We start from the raw sequence: 23,459 nt of genomic DNA, 5'->3' as shown, positions 1-23,459 counted from the left end.
ATCAAAAACCAGCGGTTTCAATGAACACACATTTATTGGTAGAATCATGCAGGACTGAAATTTTTGATGTTTTTCTACTCCTCTCATGAGCCCAAACAAGTCTCTAAAAGCATGAGTTTGCAACTACTTTACTTTTGGAGAAAATTCAAAACATTCATTATTCAATAGAGCCCAATAGCAAAAACCAGCGTTTTGAATGAAGAATCACATTTCTTGGTAGAATCATGCAGGATTGAAATTTGTGATGGTTTTTTACTCCTCTCAACAGCCCAAACAAGTTTCTAAAAGGATGAGTTTGCTACTACTTTACTTTTGGAGAAAATTCAAAACATTCATTATTCAATAGGGCCCAAACTATCAAAAACCAGCGGTTTGAATGAACACACATTTCTTAGTAGAATCATGCAGGACTGAAATTTTTGATGTTTTTCTACTCCTCTCATGAGCCCAAACAAGTCTCTAAAAGCATGAGTTTGCAGCTACTTTACTTTTGGAGAAAATTCAAAACATTCATTATTCAATAGGGCCCAAACTATCAAAAACCAGCGGTTTGAATGAACACACATTTCTTGGTAGAATCATGCAGGACTGAAATTTTTGATGTTTTTCTACTCCTCTCATGAGCCCAAACAAGTCTCTAAAAGCATGAGTTTGCAACTACTTTACTTTTGGAGAAAATTCAAAACATTCATTATTCAATAGAGCCCAATAGCAAAAACCAGCGTTTTGAATGAAGAATCACATTTCTTGGTAGAATCATGCAGGATTGAAATTTTTGATGGTTTTTTACTCCTCTCAACAGCCCAAACAAGTTTCTAAAAGGATGAGTTTGCAACTACTTTACTTTTGGAGAAAATTCAAAACATTCATTATTCAATAGGGCCCAAACTATCAAAAGCCAGCCGTTTCAATGAACACACATGTCTTGGTAGAATCATGCAGGACTGAAATTTTTGATGTTTTTCTACTCATCTCATGAGCCCAAACAAGTCTCTAAAAGCATGAGTTTGCAACTACTTTACTTTTGGAGAAAATTCAAAACATTCATTATTCAATAGAGCCCAATAGCAAAAACCAGCGTTTTGAATGAAGAATCACATTTCTTGGTAGAATCATGCAGGACTGAAATTTTTGATGTTTTTCTACTCATCTCATGAGCCCAAACAAGTCTCTAAAAGCATGAGTTTGCAACTACTTTACTTTTGGAGAAAATTCAAAACATTCATTATTCAATAGAGCCCAATAGCAAAAACCTGCGTTTTGAATGAAGAATCACATTTCTTGGTAGAATCATGCAGGATTGAAATTTTTGATGGTTTTTTACTCCTCTCAACAGCCCAAACAAGTTTCTAAAAGGATGAGTTTGCAACTACTTTACTTTTGGAGAAAATTCAAAACATTCATTATTCAATAGGGCCCAAACTATCAAAAACCAGCGGTTTCAATGAACACACATTTCTTGGTAGAATCATGCAGGACTGAAATTTTTGATGTTTTTCTACTCCTCTCATGAGCCCAAACAAGTCTCTAAAAGCATGAGTTTGCAACTACTTTACTTTTGGAGAAAATTCAAAACATTCATTATTCAATAGGGCCCAAACTATCAAAAACCAGCGGTTTGAATGAACACACATTTCTTGGTAGAATCATGCAGGACTGAAATTTTTGATGTTTTTCTACTCCTCTCATGAGCCCAAACAAGTCTCTAAAAGCATGAGTTTGCAACTACTTTACTTTTGGAGAAAATTCAAAACATTCATTATTCAATAGAGCCCAATAGCAAAAACCAGCGTTTTGAATGAAGAATCACATTTCTTGGTAGAATCATGCAGGATTGAAATTTTTGATGATTTTTTACTCCTCTCAACAGCCCAAACAAGTTTCTAAAAGGATGAGTTTGCAACTACTTTACTTTTGGAGAAAATTCAAAACATTCATTATTCAATAGGGCCCAAACTATCAAAAACCAGCGGTTTGAATGAACACACATTTCTTGGTAGAATCATGCAGGACTGAAATTTTTGATGTTTTTCTACTCCTCTCATGAGCCCAAACAAGTCTCTAAAAGCATGAGTTTGCAGCTACTTTACTTTTGGAGAAAATTCAAAACATTCATTATTCAATAGGGCCCAAACTATCAAAAACCAGCGGTTTGAATGAACACACATTTCTTGGTAGAATCATGCAGGACTGAAATTTTTGATGTTTTTCTACTCCTCTCATGAGCCCAAACAAGTCTCTAAAAGCATGAGTTTGCAACTACTTTACTTTTGGAGAAAATTCAAAACATTCATTATTCAATAGAGCCCAATAGCAAAAACCAGCGTTTTGAATGAAGAATCACATTTCTTGGTAGAATCATGCAGGATTGAAATTTTTGATGGTTTTTTACTCCTCTCAACAGCCCAAACAAGTTTCTAAAAGGATGAGTTTGCAACTACTTTACTTTTGGAGAAAATTCAAAACATTCATTATTCAATAGGGCCCAAACTATCAAAAACCAGCCGTTTCAATGAACACACATGTCTTGGTAGAATCATGCAGGACTGAAATTTTTGATGTTTTTCTACTCATCTCATGAGCACAAACAAGTCTCTAAAAGCATGAGTTTGCAACTACTTTACTTTTGGAGAAAATTCAAAACATTCATTATTCAATAGAGCCCAATAGCAAAAACCAGCGTTTTGAATGAAGAATCACATTTCTTGGTAGAATCATGCAGGACTGAAATTTTTGATGTTTTTCTACTCATCTCATGAGCCCAAACAAGTCTCTAAAAGCATGAGTTTGCAACTACTTTACTTTTGGAGAAAATTCAAAACATTCATTATTCAATAGAGCCCAATAGCAAAAACCTGCGTTTTGAATGAAGAATCACATTTCTTGGTAGAATCATGCAGGATTGAAATTTTTGATGGTTTTTTACTCCTCTCAACAGCCCAAACAAGTTTCTAAAAGGATGAGTTTGCAACTACTTTACTTTTGGAGAAAATTCAAAACATTCATTATTCAATAGGGCCCAAACTATCAAAAACCAGCGGTTTCAATGAACACACATTTCTTGGTAGAATCATGCAGGACTGAAATTTTTGATGTTTTTCTACTCCTCTCATGAGCCCAAACAAGTCTCTAAAAGCATGAGTTTGCAACTACTTTACTTTTGGAGAAAATTCAAAACATTCATTATTCAGTAGGGCCCAAACTATCAAAAACCAGTGGTTTGAATGAACACACATATCTTGGTAGAATCATGCAGGACTGAAATTTTGGATGTTTTTCTACTCATCTCATGAGCCCAAACAAGTCTCTAAAAGCATGAGTTTGCAACTACTTTACTTTTGGAGAAAATTCAAAACATTCATTATTCAATAGAGCCCAATAGCAAAAACCAGCGTTTTGAATGAAGAATCACATTTCTTGGTAGAATCATGCAGGATTGAAATTTTTGATGATTTTTTACTCCTCTCAACAGCCCAAACAAGTTTCTAAAAGGATGAGTTTGCAACTACTTTACTTTTGGAGAAAATTCAAAACATTCATTATTCAATAGGGCCCAAACTATCAAAAACCAGCCGTTTCAATGAACAAACATGTCTTGGCAGAATCATGCAGGACTGAAATTTTTGATGTTTTTCTACTCATCTCATGAGCCCAAACAAGTCTCTAAAAGCATGAGTTTGCAACTACTTTACTTTTGGAGAAAATTCAAAACATTCATTATTCAATAGAGCCCAATAGCAAAAACCAGCGTTTTGAATGAAGAATCACATTTCTTGGTTTGAATCATGCAGGATTGAAATTTTTGATGGTTTTTTACTCCTCTCAACAGCCCAAACAAGTTTCTAAAAGGATGAGTTTGCAACTACTTTACTTTTGGAGAAAATTCAAAACATTCATTATTCAATAGGGCCCAAACTATCAAAAACCAGCGGTTTCAATGAACACATTTCTTGGTAGAATCATGCAGGACTGAAATTTTTGATGTTTTTCTACTCCTCTCATGAGCCCAAACAAGTCTCTAAAAGCATGAGTTTGCAACTACTTTACTTTTGGAGAAAATTCAAAACATTCATTATTCAATAGAGCCCAATAGCAAAAACCAGCGTTTTGAATGAAGAATCACACTTCTTGGTAGAATCATGCAGGATTGAAATTTTTGATGGTTTTTTACTCCTCTCAACAGCCCAAACAAGTTTCTAAAAGGATGAGTTTGCAACTACTTTACTTTTGGAGAAAATTCAAAACATTCATTAGTCAATAGGGCCCAAACTATCAAAAACCAGCGGTTTCAATGAACACACATTTCTTGGTAGAATCATGCAGGACTGAAATTTTTGATGTTTTTCTACTCCTCTCATGAGCCCAAACAAGTCTCTAAAAGCATGAGTTTGCAACTACTTTACTTTTGGAGAAAATTCAAAACATTCATTATTCATTAGAGCCCAATAGCAAAAACCAGCGTTTTGAATGAAGAATCACATTTCTTGGTAGAATCATGCAGGATTGAAATTTTTGATGGTTTTTTACTCCTCTCAACAGCCCAAACAAGTTTCTAAAAGGATGAGTTTGCAACTACTTTACTTTTGGAGAAAATTCAAAACATTCATTATTCAATAGGGCCCAAACTATCAAAAACCAGCGGTTTCAATGAACACACATTTCTTGGTAGAATCATGCAGGACTGAAATTTTTGATGTTTTTCTACTCCTCTCATGAGCCCAAACAAGTCTCTAAAAGCATGAGTTTGCAACTACTTTACTTTTGGAGAAAATTCAAAACATTCATTATTCAATAGAGCCCAATAGCAAAAACCAGCGTTTTGAATGAAGAATCACATTTCTTGGTAGAATCATGCAGGATTGAAATTTTTGATGGTTTTTTACTCCTCTCAACAGCCCAAACAAGTTTCTAAAAGGATGAGTTTGCAACTACTTTACTTTTGGAGAGAATTCAAAACATTCATTATTCAATAGGGCCCAAACTATCAAAAACCAGCGGTTTCAATGAACACACATTTCTTGGTAGAATCATGCAGGACTGAAATTTTTGATGTTTTTCTACTCCTCTCATGAGCCCAAACAAGTCTCTAAAAGCATGAGTTTGCAACTACTTTACTTTTGGAGAAAATTCAAAACATTCATTATTCAATAGGGCCCAAACTATCAAAAACCAGCGGTTTGAATGAACACACATTTCTTGGTAGAATCATGCAGGACTGAAATTTTTGATGTTTTTCTACTCCTCTCATGAGCCCAAACAAGTCTCTAAAAGCATGAGTTTGCAACTACTTTACTTTTGGAGAAAATTCAAAACATTCATTATTCAATAGAGCCCAATAGCAAAAACCAGCGTTTTGAATGAAGAATCACATTTCTTGGTAGAATCATGCAGGATTGAAATTTTTGATGGTTTTTTACTCCTCTCAACAGCCCAAACAAGTTTCTAAAAGGATGAGTTTGCAACTACTTTACTTTTGGAGAAAATTCAAAACATTCATTATTCAATAGGGCCCAAACTATCAAAAACCAGCCGTTTCAATGAACACACATGTCTTGGAAGAATCATGCAGGACTGAAATTTTTGATGTTTTTCTACTCATCTCATGAGCCCAAACAAGTCTCTAAAAGCATGAGATTGCAACTACTTTACTGTTGGAGAAAATTCAAAACATTCATTATTCAATAGAGCCCAATAGCAAAAACCAGCGTTTTGAATGAAGAATCACATTTCTTGGTAGAATCATGCAGGATTGAAATTTTTGATGGTTTTTTACTCCTCTCAACAGCCCAAACAAGTTTCTAAAAGGATGAGTTTGCAACTATACTTTACTTTTGGAGAAAATTCAAAACATTCATTATTCAATAGGGCCCAAACTATCAAAAACCAGCGGTTTCAATGAACACACATTTCTTGGTAGAATCATGCAGGACTGAAATTTTTGATGTTTTTCTACTCCTCTCATGAGCCCAAACAAGTCTCTAAAAGCATGAGATTGCAACTACTTTACTTTTGGAGAAAATTCAAAACATTCATTATTCAATAGGGCCCAAACTATCAAAAACCAGCGGTTTGAATGAACACACATTTCTTGGTAGAATCATGCAGGATTGAAATTTTTGATGATTTTTTACTCCTCTCAACAGCCCAAACAAGTTTCTAAAAGGATGAGTTTGCAACTACTTTACTTTTGGAGAAAATTCAAAACATTCATTATTCAATGGGGCCCAAACTATCAAAAACCAGCGGTTTCAATGAACACACATGTCTTGGTAGAATCATGCAGGACTGAAATTTTTGATGTTTTTCTACTCATCTCATGAGCCCAAACAAGTCTCTAAAAGCATGAGTTTGCAACTACTTTACTTTTGGAGAAAATTCAAAACATTCATTATTCAATAGAGCCCAATAGCAAAAATCAGGTTTTGAATGAAGAATCACATTTCTTGGTAGAATCATGCAGGATTGAAATTTTTGATGGTTTTTTACTCCTCTCAACAGCCCAAACAAGTTTCTAAAAGGATGAGTTTGCAACTACTTTACTTTTGGAGAAAATTCAAAACATTCATTATTCAACAGGGCCCAAACTATCAAAAACCAGCGGTTTCAATGAACACACATTTCTTGGTAGAATCATGCAGGACTGAAATTTTTGATGTTTTTCTACTCCTCTCATGAGCCCAAACAAGTCTCTAAAAGCATGAGTTTGCAACTACTTTACTTTTGGAGAAAATTCAAAACATTCATTATTCAATAGAGCCCAATAGCAAAAACCAGCGTTTTGAATGAAGAATCACATTTCTTGGTAGAATCATGCAGGATTGAAATTTTTGATGGTTTTTTACTCCTCTCAACAGCCCAAACAAGTTTCTAAAAGGATGAGTTTGCAACTACTTTACTTTTGGAGAAAATTCAAAACATTCATTAGTCAATAGGGCCCAAACTATCAAAAACCAGCGGTTTCAATGAACACACATTTCTTGGTAGAATCATGCAGGACTGAAATTTTTGATGCTTTTCTACTCCTCTCATGAGCCCAAACAAGTCTCTAAAAGCATGAGTTTGCAACTACTTTACTTTTGGAGAAAATTCAAAACATTCATTATTCATTAGAGCCCAATAGCAAAAACCAGCGTTTTGAATGAAGAATCACATTTCTTGGTAGAATCATGCAGGATTGAAATTTTTGATGGTTTTTTACTCCTCTCAAAAGCCCAAACAAGTTTCTAAAAGGATGAGTTTGCAACTACTTTACTTTTGGAGAAAATTCAAAACATTCATTATTCAATAGGGCCCAAACTATCAAAAACCAGCGGTTTCAATGAACACACATTTCTTGGTAGAATCATGCAGGACTGAAATTTTTGATGTTTTTCTACTCCTCTCATGAGCCCAAACAAGTCTCTAAAAGCATGAGTTTGCAACTACTTTACTTTTGGAGAAAATTCAAAACATTCATTATTCAATAGAGCCCAATAGCAAAAACCAGCGTTTTGAATGAAGAATCACATTTCTTGGTAGAATCATGCAGGATTGAAATTTTTGATGGTTTTTTACTCCTCTCAACAGCCCAAACAAGTTTCTAAAAGGATGAGTTTGCAACTACTTTACTTTTGGAGAAAATTCAAAACATTCATTATTCAATAGGGCCCAAACTATCAAAAACCAGCCGTTTCAATGAACACACATGTCTTGGTAGAATCATGCAGGACTGAAATTTTTGATGTTTTTCTACTCATCTCATGAGCCCAAACAAGTCTCTAAAAGCATGAGTTTGCAACTACTTTACTTTTGGAGAAAATTCAAAACATTCATTATTCAATAGAGCCCAATAGCAAAAACCAGCGTTTTGAATGAAGAATCACATTTCTTGGTAGAATCATGCAGGACTGAAATTTTTGATGTTTTTCTACTCATCTCATGAGCCCAAACAAGTCTCTAAAAGCATGAGTTTGCAACTACTTTACTTTTGGAGAAAATTCAAAACATTCATTATTCAATAGAGCCCAATAGCAAAAACCTGCGTTTTGAATGAAGAATCACATTTCTTGGTAGAATCATGCAGGATTGAAATTTTTGATGGTTTTTTACTCCTCTCAACAGCCCAAACAAGTTTCTAAAAGGATGAGTTTCCAACTACTTTACTTTTGGAGAAAATTCAAAACATTCATTATTCAATAGGGCCCAAACTATCAAAAACCAGCGGTTTCAATGAACACACATTTCTTGGTAGAATCATGCAGGACTGAAATTTTTGATGTTTTTCTACTCCTCTCATGAGCCCAAACAAGTCTCTAAAAGCATGAGTTTGCAACTACTTTACTTTTGGAGAAAATTCAAAACATTCATTATTCAATAGGGCCCAAACTATCAAAAACCAGCGGTTTGAATGAACACACATTTCTTGGTAGAATCATGCAGGACTGAAATTTTTGATGTTTTTCTACTCCTCTCATGAGCCCAAAAAAGTCTCTAAAAGCATGAGTTTGCAACTACTTTACTTTTGGAGAAAATTCAAAACATTCATTATTCAATAGAGCCCAATAGCAAAAACCAGCATTTTGAATGAAGAATCACATTTCTTGGTAGAATCATGCAGGATTGAAATTTTTGATGATTTTTTACTCCTCTCAACAGCCCAAACAAGTTTCTAAAAGGATGAGTTTGCAACTACTTTACTTTTGGAGAAAATTCAAAACATTCATTATTCAATAGGGCCCAAACTATCAAAAACCAGCGGTTTGAATGAACACACATTTCTTGGTAGAATCATGCAGGACTGAAATTTTTGATGTTTTTCTACTCCTCTCATGAGCCCAAACAAGTCTCTAAAAGCATGAGTTTGCAGCTACTTTACTTTTGGAGAAAATTCAAAACATTCATTATTCAATAGGGCCCAAACTATCAAAAACCAGCGGTTTGAATGAACACACATTTCTTGGTAGAATCATGCAGGACTGAAATTTTTGATGTTTTTCTACTCCTCTCATGAGCCCAAACAAGTCTCTAAAAGCATGAGTTTGCAACTACTTTACTTTTGGAGAAAATTCAAAACATTCATTATTCAATAGAGCCCAATAGCAAAAACCAGCGTTTTGAATGAAGAATCACATTTCTTGGTAGAATCATGCAGGATTGAAATTTTTGATGGTTTTTTACTCCTCTCAACAGCCCAAACAAGTTTCTAAAAGGATGAGTTTGCAACTACTTTACTTTTGGAGAAAATTCAAAACATTCATTATTCAATAGGGCCCAAACTATCAAAAACCAGCCGTTTCAATGAACACACATGTCTTGGTAGAATCATGCAGGACTGAAATTTTTGATGTTTTTCTACTCATCTCATGAGCCCAAACAAGTCTCTAAAAGCATGAGTTTGCAACTACTTTACTTTTGGAGAAAATTCAAAACATTCATTATTCAATAGAGCCCAATAGCAAAAACCAGCGTTTTGAATGAAGAATCACATTTCTTGGTAGAATCATGCAGGACTGAAATTTTTGATTTTTTTTCTACTCATCTCATGAGCCCAAACAAGTCTCTAAAAGCATGAGTTTGCAACTACTTTACTTTTGGAGAAAATTCAAAACATTCATTATTCAATAGAGCCCAATAGCAAAAACCTGCGTTTTGAATGAAGAATCACATTTCTTGGTAGAATCATGCAGGATTGAAATTTTTGATGGTTTTTTACTCCTCTCAACAGCCCAAACAAGTTTCTAAAAGGATGAGTTTGCAACTACTTTACTTTTGGAGAAAATTCAAAACATTCATTATTCAATAGGGCCCAAACTATCAAAAACCAGCGGTTTCAATGAACACACATTTCTTGGTAGAATCATGCAGGACTGAAATTTTTGATGTTTTTCTACTCCTCTCATGAGCCCAAACAAGTCTCTAAAAGCATGAGTTTGCAATTGCTTTACTTTTGGAGAAAATTCAAAACATTCATTATTCAATAGGGCCCAAACTATCAAAAACCAGTGGTTTGAATGAACACACATTTCTTGGTAGAATCATGCAGGACTGACATTTTTGATGTTTTTCTACTGCTCTCATGAGCCCAAACAAGTCTCTAAAAGCATGAGTTTGCAACTACTTTACTTTTGGAGAAAATTCAAAACATTCATTATTCAATAGAGCCCAATAGCAAAAACCAGCGTTTTGAATGAAGAATCACATTTCTTGGTAGAATCATGCAGGATTGAAATTTTTGATGATTTTTTACTCCTCTCAACAGCCCAAACAAGTTTCTAAAAGGATGAGTTTGCAACTACTTTACTTTTGGAGAAAATTCAAAACATTCATTATTCAATAGGGCCCAAACTATCAAAAACCAGCCGTTTCAATGAACAAACATGTCTTGGTAGAATCATGCAGGACTGAAATTTTTGATGTTTTTCTACTCATCTCATGAGCCCAAACAAGTCTCTAAAAGCATGAGTTTGCAACTACTTTACTTTTGGAGAAAATTCAAAACATTCATTATTCAATAGAGCCCAATAGCAAAAACCAGCGTTTTGAATGAAGAATCACATTTCTTGGTTTGAATCATGCAGGATTGAAATTTTTGATGGTTTTTTACTCCTCTCAACAGCCCAAACAAGTTTCTAAAAGGATGAGTTTGCAACTACTTTACTTTTGGAGAAAATTCAAAACATTCATTATTCAATAGGGCCCAAACTATCAAAAACCAGCGGTTTCAATGAACACATTTCTTGGTAGAATCATGCAGGACTGAAATTTTTGATGTTTTTCTACTCCTCTCATGAGCCCAAACAAGACTCTAAAAGCATGAGTTTGCAACTACTTTACTTTTGGAGAAAATTCAAAACATTCACTATTCAATAGAGACCAATAGCAAAAATCAGGTTTTGAATGAAGAATCACATTTCTTGGTAAAATCATGCAGGATTGAAATTTTTGATGGGTTTTTACTCCTCTCAACAGCCCAAACAAGTTTCTAAAAGGATGAGTTTGCAACTACTTTACTTTTGGAGAAAATTCAAAACATTCATTATTCAATAGGGCCCAAACTATCAAAAACCAGCGGTTTCAATGAACACACATTTCTTGGTAGAATCATGCAGGACTGAAATTTTTGATGTTTTTCTACTCCTCTCATGAGCCCAAACAAGTCTCTAAAATCATGAGTTTGCAACTACTTTACTTTTGGAGAAAATTCAAAACATTCATTATTCAATAGAGCCCAATAGCAAAAATCAGGTTTTGAATGAAGAATCACATTTCTTTGTAGAATCATGCAGGATTGAAATTTTTGATGGTTTTTTACTCCTCTCAACAGCCCAAACAAGTTTCTAAAAGGATGAGTTTGCAACTACTTTACTTTTGGAGAAAATTCAAAACATTCATTATTCAATAGGGCCCAAACTATCAAAAACCAGCGGTTTCAATGAACACACATTTCTTGGTAGAATCATGCAGGACTGAAATTTTTGATGTTTTTCTACTCCTCTCATGAGCCCAAACAAGTCTCTAAAAGCATGAGTTTGCAACTACTTTACTTTTGGAGAAAATTCAAAACATTCATTATTCAATAGGGCCCAAACTATCAAAAACCAGCCGTTTCAATGAACACACATGTCTTGGTAGAATCATGCAGGACTGAAATTTTTGATGTTTTTCTACTCATCTCATGAGCCCAAACAAGTCTCTAAAAGCATGAGTTTGCAACTACTTTACTTTTGGAGAAAATTCAAAACATTCATTATTCAATAGAGCCCAATAGCAAAAACCAGCGTTTTGAATGAAGAATCACATTTCTTGGTAGAATCATGCAGGACTGAAATTTTTGATGTTTTTCTACTCATCTCATGAGCCCAAACAAGTCTCTAAAAGCATGAGTTTGCAACTACTTTACTTTTGGAGAAAATTCAAAACATTCATTATTCAATAGAGCCCAATAGCAAAAACCTGCGTTTTGAATGAAGAATCACATTTCTTGGTAGAATCATGCAGGATTGAAATTTTTGATGGTTTTTTACTCCTCTCAACAGCCCAAACAAGTTTCTAAAAGGATGAGTTTCCAACTACTTTACTTTTGGAGAAAATTCAAAACATTCATTATTCAATAGGGCCCAAACTATCAAAAACCAGCGGTTTCAATGAACACACATTTCTTGGTAGAATCATGCAGGACTGAAATTTTTGATGTTTTTCTACTCCTCTCATGAGCCCAAACAAGTCTCTAAAAGCATGAGTTTGCAACTACTTTACTTTTGGAGAAAATTCAAAACATTCATTATTCAATAGGGCCCAAACTATCAAAAACCAGCGGTTTGAATGAACACACATTTCTTGGTAGAATCATGCAGGACTGAAATTTTTGATGTTTTTCTACTCCTCTCATGAGCCCAAACAAGTCTCTAAAAGCATGAGTTTGCAACTACTTTACTTTTGGAGAAAATTCAAAACATTCATTATTCAATAGAGCCCAATAGCAAAAACCAGCATTTTGAATGAAGAATCACATTTCTTGGTAGAATCATGCAGGATTGAAATTTTTGATGATTTTTTACTCCTCTCAACAGCCCAAACAAGTTTCTAAAAGGATGAGTTTGCAACTACTTTACTTTTGGAGAAAATTCAAAACATTCGTTATTCAATAGGGCCCAAACTATCAAAAACCAGCGGTTTGAATGAACACACATTTCTTGGTAGAATCATGCAGGACTGAAATTTTTGATGTTTTTCTACTCCTCTCATGAGCCCAAACAAGTCTCTAAAAGCATGAGTTTGCAGCTACTTTACTTTTGGAGAAAATTCAAAACATTCATTATTCAATAGGGCCCAAACTATCAAAAACCAGCGGTTTGAATGAACACACATTTCTTGGTAGAATCATGCAGGACTGAAATTTTTGATGTTTTTCTACTCCTCTCATGAGCCCAAACAAGTCTCTAAAAGCATGAGTTTGCAACTACTTTACTTTTGGAGAAAATTCAAAACATTCATTATTCAATAGAGCCCAATAGCAAAAACCAGCGTTTTGAATGAAGAATCACATTTCTTGGTAGAATCATGCAGGATTGAAATTTTTGATGATTTTTTACTCCTCTCAACAGCCCAAACAAGTTTCTAAAAGGATGAGTTTGCAACTACTTTACTTTTGGAGAAAATTCAAAACATTCATTATTCAATAGGGCCCAAACTATCAAAAACCAGCCGTTTCAATGAACAAACATGTCTTGGTAGAATCATGCAGGACTGAAATTTTTGATGTTTTTCTACTCATCTCATGAGCCCAAACAAGTCTCTAAAAGCATGAGTTTGCAACTACTTTACTTTTGGAGAAAATTCAAAACATTCATTATTCAATAGAGCCCAATAGCAAAAACCAGCGTTTTGAATGAAGAATCACATTTCTTGGTTTGAATCATGCAGGATTGAAATTTTTGATGGTTTTTTACTCCTCTCAACAGCCCAAACAAGTTTCTAAAAGGATGAGTTTGCAACTACTTTACTTTTGGAGAAAATTCAAAACATTCATTATTCAATAGGGCCCAAACTATCAAAAACCAGCGGTTTCAATGAACACATTTCTTGGTAGAATCATGCAGGACTGAAATTTTTGATGTTTTTCTACTCCTCTCATGAGCCCAAACAAGTCTCTAAAAGCATGAGTTTGCAACTACTTTACTTTTGGAGAAAATTCAAAACATTCACTATTCAATAGAGACCAATAGCAAAAATCAGGTTTTGAATGAAGAATCACATTTCTTGGTAAAATCATGCAGGATTGAAATTTTTGATGGGTTTTTACTCCTCTCAACAGCCCAAACAAGTTTCTAAAAGGATGAGTTTGCAACTACTTTACTTTTGGAGAAAATTCAAAACATTCATTATTCAATAGGGCCCAAACTATCAAAAACCAGCGGTTTCAATGAACACACATTTCTTGGTAGAATCATGCAGGACTGAAATTTTTGATGTTTTTCTACTCCTCTCATGAGCCCAAACAAGTCTCTAAAATCATGAGTTTGCAACTACTTTACTTTTGGAGAAAATTCAAAACATTCATTATTCAATAGAGCCCAATAGCAAAAATCAGGTTTTGAATGAAGAATCACATTTCTTGGTAGAATCATGCAGGATTGAAATTTTTGATGGTTTTTTACTCCTCTCAACAGCCCAAACAAGTTTCTAAAAGGATGAGTTTGCAACTACTTTACTTTTGGAGAAAATTCAAAACATTCATTATTCAATAGGGCCCAAACTATCAAAAACCAGCGGTTTCAATGAACACACATTTCTTGGTAGAATCATGCAGGACTGAAATTTTTGATGTTTTTCTACTCCTCTCATGAGCCCAAACAAGTCTCTAAAAGCATGAGTTTGCAACTACTTTACTTTTGGAGAAAATTCAAAACATTCATTATTCAATAGAGCCCAATAGCAAAAACCAGCGTTTTGAATGAAGAATCACATTTCTTGGTAGAATCATGCAGGATTGAAATTTTTGATGGTTTTTTACTCCTCTCAACAGCCCAAACAAGTTTCTAAAAGGATGAGTTTGCAACTACTTTACTTTTGGAGAAAATTCAAAACATTCATTAGTCAATAGGGCCCAAACTATCAAAAACCAGCGGTTTCAATGAACACACATTTCTTGGTAGAATCATGCAGGACTGAAATTTTTGATGTTTTTCTACTCCTCTCATGAGCCCAAACAAGTCTCTAAAAGCATGAGTTTGCAACTACTTTACTTTTGGAGAAAATTCAAAACATTCATTATTCATTAGAGCCCAATAGCAAAAACCAGCGTTTTGAATGAAGAATCACATTTCTTGGTAGAATCATGCAGGATTGAAATTTTTGATGGTTTTTTACTCCTCTCAACAGCCCAAACAAGTTTCTAAAAGGATGAGTTTGCAACTACTTTACTTTTGGAGAAAATTCAAAACATTCATTATTCAATAGGGCCCAAACTATCAAAAACCAGCGGTTTCAATGAACACACATTTCTTGGTAGAATCATGCAGGACTGAAATTTTTGATGTTTTTCTACTCCTCTCATGAGCCCAAACAAGTCTCTAAAAGCATGAGTTTGCAACTACTTTACTTTTGGAGAAAATTCAAAACATTCATTATTCAATAGAGCCCAATAGCAAAAACCAGCGTTTTGAATGAAGAATCACATTTCTTGGTAGAATCATGCAGGATTGAAATTTTTGATGGTTTTTTACTCCTCTCAACAGCCCAAACAAGTTTCTAAAAGGATGAGTTTGCAACTACTTTACTTTTGGAGAGAATTCAAAACATTCATTATTCAATAGGGCCCAAACTATCAAAAACCAGCGGTTTCAATGAACACACATTTCTTGGTAGAATCATGCAGGACTGAAATTTTTGATGTTTTTCTACTCCTCTCATGAGCCCAAACAAGTCTCTAAAAGCATGAGTTTGCAACTACTTTACTTTTGGAGAAAATTCAAAACATTCATTATTCAATAGGGCCCAAACTATCAAAAACCAGCGGTTTGAATGAACACACATTTCTTGGTAGAATCATGCAGGACTGAAATTTTTGATGTTTTTCTACTCCTCTCATGAGCCCAAACAAGTCTCTAAAAGCATGAGTTTGCAACTACTTTACTTTTGGAGAAAATTCAAAACATTCATTATTCAATAGAGCCCAATAGCAAAAACCAGCGTTTTGAATGAAGAATCACATTTCTTGGTAGAATCATGCAGGATTGAAATTTTTGATGGTTTTTTACTCCTCTCAACAGCCCAAACAAGTTTCTAAAAGGATGAGTTTGCAACTACTCTACTTTTGGAGAAAATTCAAAACATTCATTATTCAATAGGGCCCAAACTATCAAAAACCAGACGTTTCAATGAACACACATGTCTTGGAAGAATCATGCAGGACTGAAATTTTTGATGTTTTTCTACTCATCTCATGAGCCCAAACAAGTCTCTAAAAGCATGAGTTTGCAACTACTTTACTTTTGGAGAAAATTCAAAACATTCATTATTCAATAGAGCCCAATAGCAAAAACCAGCGTTTTGAATGAAGAATCACATTTCTTGGTTTGAATCATGCAGGATTGAAATTTTTGATGGTTTTTTACTCCTCTCAACAGCCCAAACAAGTTTCTAAAAGGATGAGTTTGCAACTACTTTACTTTTGGAGAAAATTCAAAACATTCATTATTCAATAGGGCCCAAACTATCAAAAACCAGCGGTTTCAATGAACACATTTCTTGGTAGAATCATGCAGGACTGAAATTTTTGATGTTTTTCTACTCCTCTCATGAGCCCAAACAAGTCTCTAAAAGCATGAGTTTGCAACTACTTTACTTTTGGAGAAAATTCAAAACATTCACTATTCAATAGAGACCAATAGCAAAAATCAGGTTTTGAATGAAGAATCACATTTCTTGGTAAAATCATGCAGGATTGAAATTTTTGATGGGTTTTTACTCCTCTCAACAGCCCAAACAAGTTTCTAAAAGGATGAGTTTGCAACTACTTTACTTTTGGAGAAAATTCAAAACATTCATTATTCAATAGGGCCCAAACTATCAAAAACCAGCGGTTTCAATGAACACACATTTCTTGGTAGAATCATGCAGGACTGAAATTTTTGATGTTTTTCTACTCCTCTCATGAGCCCAAACAAGTCTCTAAAATCATGAGTTTGCAACTACTTTACTTTTGGAGAAAATTCAAAACATTCATTATTCAATAGAGCCCAATAGCAAAAATCAGGTTTTGAATGAAGAATCACATTTCTTGGTAGAATCATGCAGGATTGAAATTTTTGATGGTTTTTTACTCCTCTCAACAGCCCAAACAAGTTTCTAAAAGGATGAGTTTGCAACTACTTTACTTTTGGAGAAAATTCAAAACATTCATTATTCAATAGGGCCCAAACTATCAAAAACCAGCGGTTTCAATGAACACACATTTCTTGGTAGAATCATGCAGGACTGAAATTTTTGATGTTTTTCTACTCCTCTCATGAGCCCAAACAAGTCTCTAAAAGCATGAGTTTGCAACTACTTTACTTTTGGAGAAAATTCAAAACATTCATTATTCAATAGAGCCCAATAGCAAAAACCAGCGTTTTGAATGAAGAATCACATTTCTTGGTAGAATCATGCAGGATTGAAATTTTTGATGGTTTTTTACTCCTCTCAACAGCCCAAACAAGTTTCTAAAAGGATGAGTTTGCAACTACTTTACTTTTGGAGAAAATTCAAAACATTCATTAGTCAATAGGGCCCAAACTATCAAAAACCAGCGGTTTCAATGAACACACATTTCTTGGTAGAATCATGCAGGACTGAAATTTTTGATGTTTTTCTACTCCTCTCATGAGCCCAAACAAGTCTCTAAAAGCATGAGTTTGCAACTACTTTACTTTTGGAGAAAATTCAAAACATTCATTATTCATTAGAGCCCAATAGCAAAAACCAGCGTTTTGAATGAAGAATCACATTTCTTGGTAGAATCATGCAGGATTGAAATTTTTGATGGTTTTTTACTCCTCTCAACAGCCCAAACAAGTTTCTAAAAGGATGAGTTTGCAACTACTTTACTTTTGGAGAAAATTCAAAACATTCATTATTCAATAGGGCCCAAACTATCAAAAACCAGCGGTTTCAATGAACACACATTTCTTGGTAGAATCATGCAGGACTGAAATTTTTGATGTTTTTCTACTCCTCTCATGAGCCCAAACAAGTCTCTAAAAGCATGAGTTTGCAACTACTTTACTTTTGGAGAAAATTCAAAACATTCATTATTCAATAGAGCCCAATAGCAAAAACCAGCGTTTTGAATGAAGAATCACATTTCTTGGTAGAATCATGCAGGATTGAAATTTTTGATGGTTTTTTACTCCTCTCAACAGCCCAAACAAGTTTCTAAAAGGATGAGTTTGCAACTACTTTACTTTTGGAGAGAATTCAAAACATTCATTATTCAATAGGGCCCAAACTATCAAAAACCAGCGGTTTCAATGAACACACATTTCTTGGTAGAATCATGCAGGACTGAAATTTTTGATGTTTTTCTACTCCTCTCATGAGCCCAAACAAGTCTCTAAAAGCATGAGTTTGCAACTACTTTACTTTTGGAGAAAATTCAAAACATTCATTATTCAATAGGGCCCAAACTATCAAAAACCAGCGGTTTGAATGAACACACATTTCTTGGTAGAATCATGCAGGACTGAAATTTTTGATGTTTTTCTACTCCTCTCATGAGCCCAAACAAGTCTCTAAAAGCATGAGTTTGCAACTACTTTACTTTTGGAGAAAATTCAAAACATTCATTATTCAATAGAGCCCAATAGCAAAAACCAGCGTTTTGAATGAAGAATCACATTTCTTGGTAGAATCATGCAGGATTGAAATTTTTGATGGTTTTTTACTCCTCTCAACAGCCCAAACAAGTTTCTAAAAGGATGAGTTTGCAACTACTCTACTTTTGGAGAAAATTCAAAACATTCATTATTCAATAGGGCCCAAACTATCAAAAACCAGCCGTTTCAATGAACACACATGTCTTGGAAGAATCATGCAGGACTGAAATTTTTGATGTTTTTCTACTCATCTCATGAGCCCAAACAAGTCTCTAAAAGCATGAGTTTGCAACTACTTTACTTTTGGAGAAAATTCAAAACATTCATTATTCAATAGAGCCCAATAGCAAAAACCAGCGTTTTGAATGAAGAATCACATTTCTTGGTTTGAATCATGCAGGATTGAAATTTTTGATGGTTTTTTACTCCTCTCAACAGCCCAAACAAGTTTCTAAAAGGATGAGTTTGCAACTACTTTACTTTTGGAGAAAATTCAAAACATTCATTATTCAATAGGGCCCAAACTATCAAAAACCAGCGGTTTCAATGAACACATTTCTTGGTAGAATCATGCAGGACTGAAATTTTTGATGTTTTTCTACTCCTCTCATGAGCCCAAACAAGTCTCTAAAAGCATGAGTTTGCAACTACTTTACTTTTGGAGAAAATTCAAAACATTCACTATTCAATAGAGACCAATAGCAAAAATCAGGTTTTGAATGAAGAATCACATTTCTTGGTAAAATCATGCAGGATTGAAATTTTTGATGGGTTTTTACTCCTCTCAACAGCCCAAACAAGTTTCTAAAAGGATGAGTTTGCAACTACTTTACTTTTGGAGAAAATTCAAAACATTCATTATTCAATAGGGCCCAAACTATCAAAAACCAGCGGTTTCAATGAACACACATTTCTTGGTAGAATCATGCAGGACTGAAATTTTTGATGTTTTTCTACTCCTCTCATGAGCCCAAACAAGTCTCTAAAATCATGAGTTTGCAACTACTTTACTTTTGGAGAAAATTCAAAACATTCATTATTCAATAGAGCCCAATAGCAAAAATCAGGTTTTGAATGAATAATCACATTTCTTGGTAGAATCATGCAGGATTGAAATTTTTGATGGTTTTTTACTCCTCTCAACAGCCCAAACAAGTTTCTAAAAGGATGAGTTTGCAACTACTTTACTTTTGGAGAAAATTCAAAACATTCATTATTCAATAGGGCCCAAACTATCAAAAACCAGCGGTTTCAATGAACACACATTTCTTGGTAGAATCATGCAGGACTGAAATTTTTGATGTTTTTCTACTCCTCTCATGAGCCCAAACAAGTCTCTAAAAGCATGAGTTTGCAACTACTTTACTTTTGGAGAAAATTCAAAACATTCATTATTCAATAGAGCCCAATAGCAAAAACCAGCGTTTTGAATGAAGAATCACATTTCTTGGTAGAATCATGCAGGATTGAAATTTTTGATGGTTTTTTACTCCTCTCAACAGCCCAAACAAGTTTCTAAAAGGATGAGTTTGCAACTACTTTACTTTTGGAGAAAATTCAAAACATTCATTAGTCAATAGGGCCCAAACTATCAAAAACCAGCGGTTTCAATGAACACACATTTCTTGGTAGAATCATGCAGGACTGAAATTTTTGATGTTTTTCTACTCCTCTCATGAGCCCAAACAAGTCTCTAAAAGCATGAGTTTGCAACTACTTTACTTTTGGAGAAAATTCAAAACATTCATTATTCATTAGAGCCCAATAGCAAAAACCAGCGTTTTGAATGAAGAATCACATTTCTTGGTAGAATCATGCAGGATTGAAATTTTTGATGGTTTTTTACTCCTCTCAACAGCCCAAACAAGTTTCTAAAAGGATGAGTTTGCAACTACTTTACTTTTGGAGAAAATTCAAAACATTCATTATTCAATAGGGCCCAAACTATCAAAAACCAGCGGTTTCAATGAACACACATTTCTTGGTAGAATCATGCAGGACTGAAATTTTTGATGTTTTTCTACTCCTCTCATGAGCCCAAACAAGTCTCTAAAAGCATGAGTTTGCAACTACTTTACTTTTGGAGAAAATTCAAAACATTCATTATTCAATAGAGCCCAATAGCAAAAACCAGCGTTTTGAATGAAGAATCACATTTCTTGGTAGAATCATGCAGGATTGAAATTTTTGATGGTTTTTTACTCCTCTCAACAGCCCAAACAAGTTTCTAAAAGGATGAGTTTGCAACTACTTTACTTTTGGAGAGAATTCAAAACATTCATTATTCAATAGGGCCCAAACTATCAAAAAACAGCGGTTTCAATGAACACACATTTCTTGGTAGAATCATGCAGGACTGAAATTTTTGATGTTTTTCTACTCCTCTCATGAGCCCAAACAAGTCTCTAAAAGCATGAGTTTGCAACTACTTTACTTTTGGAGAAAATTCAAAACATTCATTATTCAATAGGGCCCAAACTATCAAAAACCAGCGGTTTGAATGAACACACATTTCTTGGTAGAATCATGCAGGACTGAAATTTTTGATGTTTTTCTACTCCTCTCATGAGCCCAAACAAGTCTCTAAAAGCATGAGTTTGCAACTACTTTACTTTTGGAGAAAATTCAAAACATTCATTATTCAATAGAGCCCAATAGCAAAAACCAGCGTTTTGAATGAAGAATCACATTTCTTGGTAGAATCATGCAGGATTGAAATTTTTGATGGTTTTTTACTCGTCTCAACAGCCCAAACAAGTTTCTAAAAGGATGAGTTTGCAACTACTCTACTTTTGGAGAAAATTCAAAACATTCATTATTCAATAGGGCCCAAACTATCAAAAACCAGCCGTTTCAATGAACACACATGTCTTGGAAGAATCATGCAGGACTGAAATTTTTGATGTTTTTCTACTCATCTCATGAGCCCAAACAAGTCTCTAAAAGCATGAGATTGCAACTACTTTACTGTTGGAGAAAATTCAAAACATTCATTATTCAATAGAGCCCAATAGCAAAAACCAGCGTTTTGAATGAAGAATCACATTTCTTGGTAGAATCATGCAGGATTGAAATTTTTGATGGTTTTTTACTCCTCTCAACAGCCCAAACAAGTTTCTAAAAGGATGAGTTTGCAACTATACTTTACTTTTGGAGAAAATTCAAAACATTCATTATTCAATAGGGCCCAAACTATCAAAAACCAGCGGTTTCAATGAACACACATTTCTTGGTAGAATCATGCAGGACTGAAATTTTTGATGTTTTTCTACTCCTCTCATGAGCCCAAACAAGTCTCTAAAAGCATGAGTTTGCAACTACTTTACTTTTGGAGAAAATTCAAAACATTCATTATTCAATAGAGCCCAATAGCAAAAACCAGCGTTTTGAATGAAGAATCACATTTCTTGGTAGAATCATGCAGGATTGAAATTTTTGATGGTTTTTTACTCCTCTCAACAGCCCAAACAAGTTTCTAAAAGGATGAGTTTGCAACTACTTTACTTTTGGAGAAAATTCAAAACATTCATTAGTCAATAGGGCCCAAACTATCAAAAACCAGCGGTTTCAATGAACACACATTTCTTGGTAGAATCATGCAGGACTGAAATTTTTGATGTTTTTCTACTCCTCTCATGAGCCCAAACAAGTCTCTAAAAGCATGAGTTTGCAACTACTTTACTTTTGGAGAAAATTCAAAACATTCATTATTCATTAGAGCCCAATAGCAAAAACCAGCGTTTTGAATGAAGAATCACATTTCTTGGTAGAATCATGCAGGATTGAAATTTTTGATGGTTTTTTACTCCTCTCAAAAGCCCAAACAAGTTTCTAAAAGGATGAGTTTGCAACTACTTTACTTTTGGAGAAAATTCAAAACATTCATTATTCAATAGGGCCCAAACTATCAAAAACCAGCGGTTTCAATGAACACACATTTCTTGGTAGAATCATGCAGGACTGAAATTTTTGATGTTTTTCTACTCCTCTCATGAGCCCAAACAAGTCTCTAAAAGCATGAGTTTGCAACTACTTTACTTTTGGAGAAAATTCAAAACATTCATTATTCAATAGAGCCCAATAGCAAAAACCAGCGTTTTGAATGAAGAATCACATTTCTTGGTAGAATCATGCAGGATTGAAATTTTTGATGGTTTTTTACTCCTCTCAACAGCCCAAACAAGTTTCTAAAAGGATGAGTTTGCAACTACTTTACTTTTGGAGAGAATTCAAAACATTCATTATTCAATAGGGCCCAAACTATCAAAAACCAGCGGTTTCAATGAACACACATTTCTTGGTAGAATCATGCAGGACTGAAATTTTTGATGTTTTTCTACTCCTCTCATGAGCCCAAACAAGTCTCTAAAAGCATGAGTTTGCAACTACTTTACTTTTGGAGAAAATTCAAAACATTCATTATTCAATAGGGCCCAAACTATCAAAAACCAGCGGTTTGAATGAACACACATTTCTTGGTAGAATCATGCAGGACTGAAATTTTTGATGTTTTTCTACTCCTCTCATGAGCCCAAACAAGTCTCTAAAAGCATGAGTTTGCAACTACTTTACTTTTGGAGAAAATTCAAAACATTCATTATTCAATAGAGCCCAATAGCAAAAACCAGCGTTTTGAATGAAGAATCACATTTCTTGGTAGAATCATGCAGGATTGAAATTTTTGATGGTTTTTTACTCCTCTCAACAGCCCAAACAAGTTTCTAAAAGGATGAGTTTGCAACTACTTTACTTTTGGAGAAAATTCAAAACATTCATTATTCAATAGGGCCCAAACTATCAAAAACCAGCCGTTTCAATGAACACACATGTCTTGGTAGAATCATGCAGGACTGAAATTTTTGATGTTTTTCTACTCATCTCATGAGCCCAAACAAGTCTCTAAAAGCATGAGATTGCAACTACTTTACTGTTGGAGAAAATTCAAAACATTCATTATTCAATAGAGCCCAATAGCAAAAACCAGCGTTTTGAATGAAGAATCACATTTCTTGGTAGAATCATGCAGGATTGAAATTTTTGATGGTTTTTTACTCCTCTCAACAGCCCAAACAAGTTTCTAAAAGGATGAGTTTGCAACTACTTTACTTTTGGAGAAAATTCAAA

This window comes from Dendrobates tinctorius, unplaced genomic scaffold, assembly GCF_039654945.1.
Source record: "Dendrobates tinctorius isolate UK_male_01 unplaced genomic scaffold, ASM3965494v1 ptg000048l, whole genome shotgun sequence".
NCBI lineage: Eukaryota > Metazoa > Chordata > Amphibia > Anura > Dendrobatidae > Dendrobates > Dendrobates tinctorius.
Note: the sequence above shows the minus strand (reverse complement) of the source record.